Here is a 6,473-nt window from a genome sequence, read left to right as displayed (position 1 = left end):
CTGAACTTCCTGTATCGATTAAAGTTTTGTTCAACATCCATTCTCCTGTGGATTTTATTGTTGTCTCCTTCTCTTTCCGTGTAATAGGCATTGTGATGACCAACGGAGATGTGTGGTTCAAATTTTGTTTTGGTATTTCTGCCGCCATGAATGCAATTTTTTGCTTTTCCCAATCTTTCAAGGGTGATGTTTTTTCTACCGCCATAACTTTCCTTCCTTCAAAATTTCGTTTATGTATTCTTCCTTTGATGTTTTCATGGAATTCATTAATCATCGTTTTTGTTATCATATTACACTCCAATCTTTTGTCATTTTCACTAATTCTATTCATCTTTCTTCTAACTGATTCACTGATTTATTTAATCACTTTCTTGACTTGAATATTCTCAATCAACAATCTTCAACTTTCGATCTTCAAGTCCCTGTTTCTAGCGCCATTATGTAGTTGCAGGAAATCCTACACTATACTCTTCATGTGATTTTGTTATTGATCAACTTATTTTAGGTTTAAATTCTTAATTTTATTGATTAATCTTTGGATGTTCTTACAAGAAAAGATAAAGAACTCAAGAATGATCTCTGCTCTAAACTTTCTCTCTCCTATTTACTTGTTTCTTACTCAAAAAAAATCTCCCTTCTCTTTACAACTCGAATGACTATTTATAAGGAAATACATAGTGGATGACAGATAATCTGTCCCTTATTTTCAGGTATGGTTTGCGACATTCTCGCAACCTTACAGATGTTAATTTCGCAAACTCTCTAATTTTCGCAGGATTATCATATCTTTCTCGTGATCTTAGCTGACATCATTTATTTTATCATTTCTGAAATTGTTCTGCGACGCTTAAGTGTTGTGTCATTAATAATTTCGCTGAAACATTATCATTGCGAGATTCTGATCCTACATTTAGGTCACCCACCATCAGATTATAGCTCATGAAAAACCTGATTAACTGAAAAGAACAAAGAATGAAATCAATATCGTTTAGCATTATGCACATAAACTCTTTTATGATTTAATCTTCGATTAAGCTGTCACTTACAGCTGGGCTGTCGCAAGGGTCGGGCAGTGTCATTCCATTAGGACCATGTAATTCATTTTGAAGTAAGAAATGAGTAAAATTAAAATCAAAAGTTAAAGAAAAGGTTGCAGAAAAATGAATGAGGGTTCTTGAAATCACCCTGTGAGGTTGCAGGGAAGCTCCCACCATTTTTTTCCATTCCCTTCAACGGTTCCACTTCCTGTAAAAGTCATTCCATCAACAACAAAAAACCCAAATCAAATCAAAACCGTTTGTTCAAAACAGATTAAAAAACCCTAGAAACTAATTTAAGAGTACTGTACCAACAAGATTTGTTCACTCCTTGAGGAGTTCTATTGAATGCAAAACTAGAGAAGGAAACACCTTACTGCAAAAACGAGAGAAGACGAAGAGAAATTAGATTGTTAATAATACAAAAAGTCTATCAAATTCATCAAATAAGAACAACATTGATATTAACCTGATGATTTCAGGAGCAAAGAAACTAGATCTAGGGTAATAAATTTTGCTATTAATTTCTGCTGATACATACGTTTTGATTTTGTAATAGAGATTATGATGAAGCTACGATTTGTGAAAGTGAGTTCGATCTGTGATGTGAAGTGATGTTCGTCTTTGATTTCTAATTGATGAGAAACAAACTGGATTTTTATTTCTTGGAGGATTTATTGAATTTGACTATGAGAATGAAATAATAAGAAAGCTTGTGAAAATTGAACTGTTATGGTGATGAAAGTAAAGAATTATTGATTTTGGGATGAAGAAGATGGGGATATTTTTCCGAAGAAATCTTGTTCTGTGAATGAGTTAAGGTACCGAAGAGAGAAACGTGTGGGTATTAACGCCTTGAACCGGGTGCTATAGAAACTAGTTTCTCCCACAGTCATTCTTTTACTCGATAAAAGAGCCATGGTTTATTACAAAAATACCCCTTTATAGCATAACTGTGGATGAAAAAGGTTTAATTTTTATAATGAAAACCACTGTGTCTCCTAGCACCTATAGTTACCACTAGCCCAAGGAAGTCGTTTTATTAAAGCCCAGGAAGTGGTTTAAAACCCATTATCCACTAGTGAGAATAGACTTTTCTGTGGGAGAAAGATTTGTTTATAAAGTCTTCAACTTTGGGTCGTAGAAACTATTAGTTGTGGGTGATATCAGCTAAGGGAATCAAATGCGTAGAGTCCTGCTGGGATTCAGAGGCGTAAGGAACGCGAATTTCAAGTTTTTATTTTGAAAGATGGACGTAATTTTCTATGTACAACTTAATATAGCAGGGATTGCAAATTGCTCAAATTGCTTATAGTTTTGGTGACGGCCAAGTCTGACCAGAGGTGACGGAAGATGGTGTCCCAAGAAATACTTTTTGTGACGGCAGATGTCGTCCCAGTTATGAAAGTCAACTGAAATTAGTCAAGGAAAATGTGACAGGAATAATACCGTCACAAGTTATCTTGTAACAGTGTACCCGTCGCATTGGCCGTCACAACAGGTATTTGCGAAGGCATCTAATATGACGGCAGTATATCCGTCACCACTGTGCAATTTAGCTGTCCCAATAAGGCATTATTTTTTTGGTGCTTGTGACATAATCATACCCCTATCGTTCCGGGTCCCTTGGCTAGTTCTTCATGAGGCTCGCTGGTAAGTTAGCACGACAACCTGTCCAATTAATGTAGTAGTACGATGTTGGAGCTTAGGTTGTTAGGCTTCCGACTAGTTTCTTGTAATAATATTCTTATCTAAATAAGTTAAAAGGTTTAAAAAAAAAAATAATAATTCCACCAAATCCTCCATTTTAAATCCGACCCTACCCTCTAAGATTTGCTGGGAGAATTGAGAAGGGATGCATAGGCCTACCACTTTTATTCAAAATAATATTGAAAACTAATTTATTTATCATTGGAAAAATAATTATTTTATTTTATTTTTTAAAATATGTTTCTTCAAGAATAATTTATTTGTCTTTAAAAAATTAAAATGAAACAAAACAACTTCGTTTATCTTCTGAAAGATAAATAAATAAAATATATATATCTTCAGAAGAAGAAAAAAATGGTGATCGCTTCTTTGAAATTGAACTGGTTGATAATTGTACATATATATATATATATGGGAAAAATACGGTTGAGTCCAAAATCCCATCAAAATATACTAGTTAGTCCACACCCATTCAACTAGGTACAATTTAGTCCAAAATTATTTAAAATATGAAAAGTACACATATAACCTTCCTGATTTTCAATTTAGTCCAAACATTACAGTTTAGTCCAAAATGACTGACAATGATATCAGCAATTTTAAATAATATAAAAAAAATTTAAAAACAATTTATCTTTCGAACCATTTGTCTAAAATTCACAAACTTTATATATTCGGAAAGCTCTTTCCGAGAGCTACAAAAAGAGTACCCATATGACTGTATAATTCTCATTTTGTAAAAATCTTAGTTTACATTGACGTACAAGCATGTACATGTCCACAAAAATCCAGAAAATCAAAAGACAAGATAAGGTGCACCAATTTTTACACCACATACAACCCACAACAATGACCATTTTGTCAACTCTGCTGCCATTATTCGATCTCCTTCATTTTCTCAATCGTTGTTAACAACAACAATGACCATCTTCAAGATAGACCGAACATAAAATTTGTATTAAAACGTGGACAACTTGATCATACCATATCAAACCTAGTTCCGAGTTACGGGTGCCACTGTCTGCTCAAAAAAGAAAAAAAAAGAATTGTGGGTATCATCACTTTCACGGTTTCACTAGTACTTTTGGGTAAAAAGAGCAAGTGATCAGAGCTAAGAAAGAACAAACCTTTCCTTGACGAATATCTTCAATTGCATCACCTACATAAGAGACTTCACCCGTTGGTGTATCCCAATCAAGCTCATCCTTGTGCATACATTAATCATCCATTATAGGAAGCATATCCGCTGCCAGTGTCTCAAATGTACCTGATAATTTAGCATGTTCAACCCCAGAAACAACTGCAGCTCCAACTCTGCTGCCACCTTCGCATGAATTACTCGGTCTAATCATTGGAAAAGTCTATGTGTTTGCATTTGTTCCAAATGAGTTCTTACATCTTAGCCCACTGAACCAGTTATAATATTTCTTCCATCTTCATAACAAATAAAGTAATCAGATTAATCCCCAGAACAAACAAATTCAAAGAAACCCAAACATATTTTAACAATTTCACAATATAAAGGAACCTTCATAATACTAGTTGCAAGCTCTTATATAACTAGGCACTCATTTGTTTCACAAAGATAGGAATATTTGTTATTTAGAGTTTACTAAAAATGATAGGTATGTTTATTTTGGGTTTGGTCAAAGAAAAATAAAATATGCTTATTTCTAGGATGAGAATGACAGTGAAATCCACCATCTCAGTTCCTATAAAAGGCTTGTTTTTAGGATGAAATGACAGTGAAATCCACCTGCAATCATCTTGTTACAGGTGCACCAATATGTACACTTGTATTAGAGGTGCACCAATTTGCACACTTGTATTTGGGGTTAGTTTATCAAGTAAAAACTCCCCTTCTCTGCCTCACAACCTTTTGCTTGCTGACAGCATATTTTCAGCAGAAGTTGAAACTAAAGTCACAAATATTCATGTACAGAGCTAACAAAAAAATAAATAAATCTAACCTCTAAAAATTCACTACCAGCAAGAGCTATTGCACGATGAAAGCCTCATTCAGCCGACTGATCAGAATCGACCCAATCCAGAGTAAGCCTTCCAACTATTGCAGAAAGACCTTATTCACATATCTTGGAGGAAGATATGTATTGTCAATAGCATCAATTTCCTGTAACAAGTAGAAGATAACACCAAAACTTCAATAACTAGTTTTGTCCGAAACACCTCACAAATGAATCTATCTTGTTCAAAATATTTCACATTTAACAAACTTCTAAAGTACACACATATAGTTACCTTCATAAAACCCTAATACTAACTTGAAACTAACGCATACATAAGCTTATGCGATATATGTCCACCATCTTGTGATTTTTGTCACATGTTCACAACAATGTACACCTGTATTAAAAAGTGCACAACAATGTACACTTGTATTACAGGTGCGCTATTATGTACACATGTAATTTCTATCACATGTGTACAACTATGTACACTTATATTGTAAGTGTAGTAATATGTACACATGTAGTTTCTGTCATAATATTAAGTGACTCATAGCATCACTGATTCGATATCTAAGAAATGAAAAAAGATTGTTCACTAAAATTTGATTAAGAGTCCTACAATGGACTATTATGCACACATGCAATTTCTGTCACATGTGTACTACAATATACACTTATGTCATAGGTGTACAAATATGTACACATCTAATTTCTGTCATAACCAACAAGAAGTGACTCTTCAATAGTTGAGCTTAATAACACCACTATATTTTCTAATTCATTATTCTAGAATAAAAGACTAAAAGCTTTGATATAATATTAAGATCAACATGGGGACTTAGTCATAAGAAGAGTTGTCTAATTCAAAAAATTTCTAAATCCAAATAAAATACATGTGTACAATAAAATACACATTAAGAATTACCGGAGAATCCAAATAAAATCATCTTGTATCATCTCATATCCGTTATTTTATTAGTCCGAATAGAATCCAAATATCTTTATCAACCCATAGCAAAATCATATATCAAGTAATTAAACCCAATGCAGTAAATTCAACAAAACTAGAGAGTAGGTTGAAAAGACAAACCAATTGGTCATCCTCATCCTCATTAGGTTCAAAATCATATATTGTGGAATTATTTATCCATGTCGTCTTATACATCATCCATTTCATAATCATCCCCCGTGTAGTCCATATCGTCGTGCTGGGACATGTTGTCCTCCAAAAACTGCGACATCAAAACAAACCTCATAATTAACACAAATCAAGCCAATCGGAATCAAATTCAACTTTTGTAATCATGCAAAACAAAAATCAGATCTTTGAATTGTTGAATACATAAAGGTAAAAATTGTCTGAAACAAATAGAATCACAATGCGATGATGCAACAAAATTCTGATGTTGTAGTGTACCTTCTTGTGCACTGGTTATGTTGCAGTTACCAATCTTGTACACTAGTCTACTAAGTAAAATCTATGAAGTCCATATGTTGTAAATTCAAAATCCATACAGTTTACTAAGAAAAATCAATTCGATGAAATAAACATTAATGTTTACAAAAATTGAGCAACGAAAATAGAAGATTCATATAAATTTCACTATATATTCACTAAATTAAGTTTATCAAGTTCTCTCATGTCGATTTTCGCATGTACAGTCGTTGTCGTCCTTTAATAGTTACAACAAACGAAATTCAACTATTCACACCTCTTGATTAATCAGCTTAAGGTGAACAAATAACTGCAGAATTT

Source organism: Papaver somniferum, chromosome 1 (genome assembly GCF_003573695.1).
Source record: "Papaver somniferum cultivar HN1 chromosome 1, ASM357369v1, whole genome shotgun sequence".
In the NCBI taxonomy this organism is placed as follows: domain Eukaryota; kingdom Viridiplantae; phylum Streptophyta; class Magnoliopsida; order Ranunculales; family Papaveraceae; genus Papaver; species Papaver somniferum.
Note: the sequence above shows the minus strand (reverse complement) of the source record.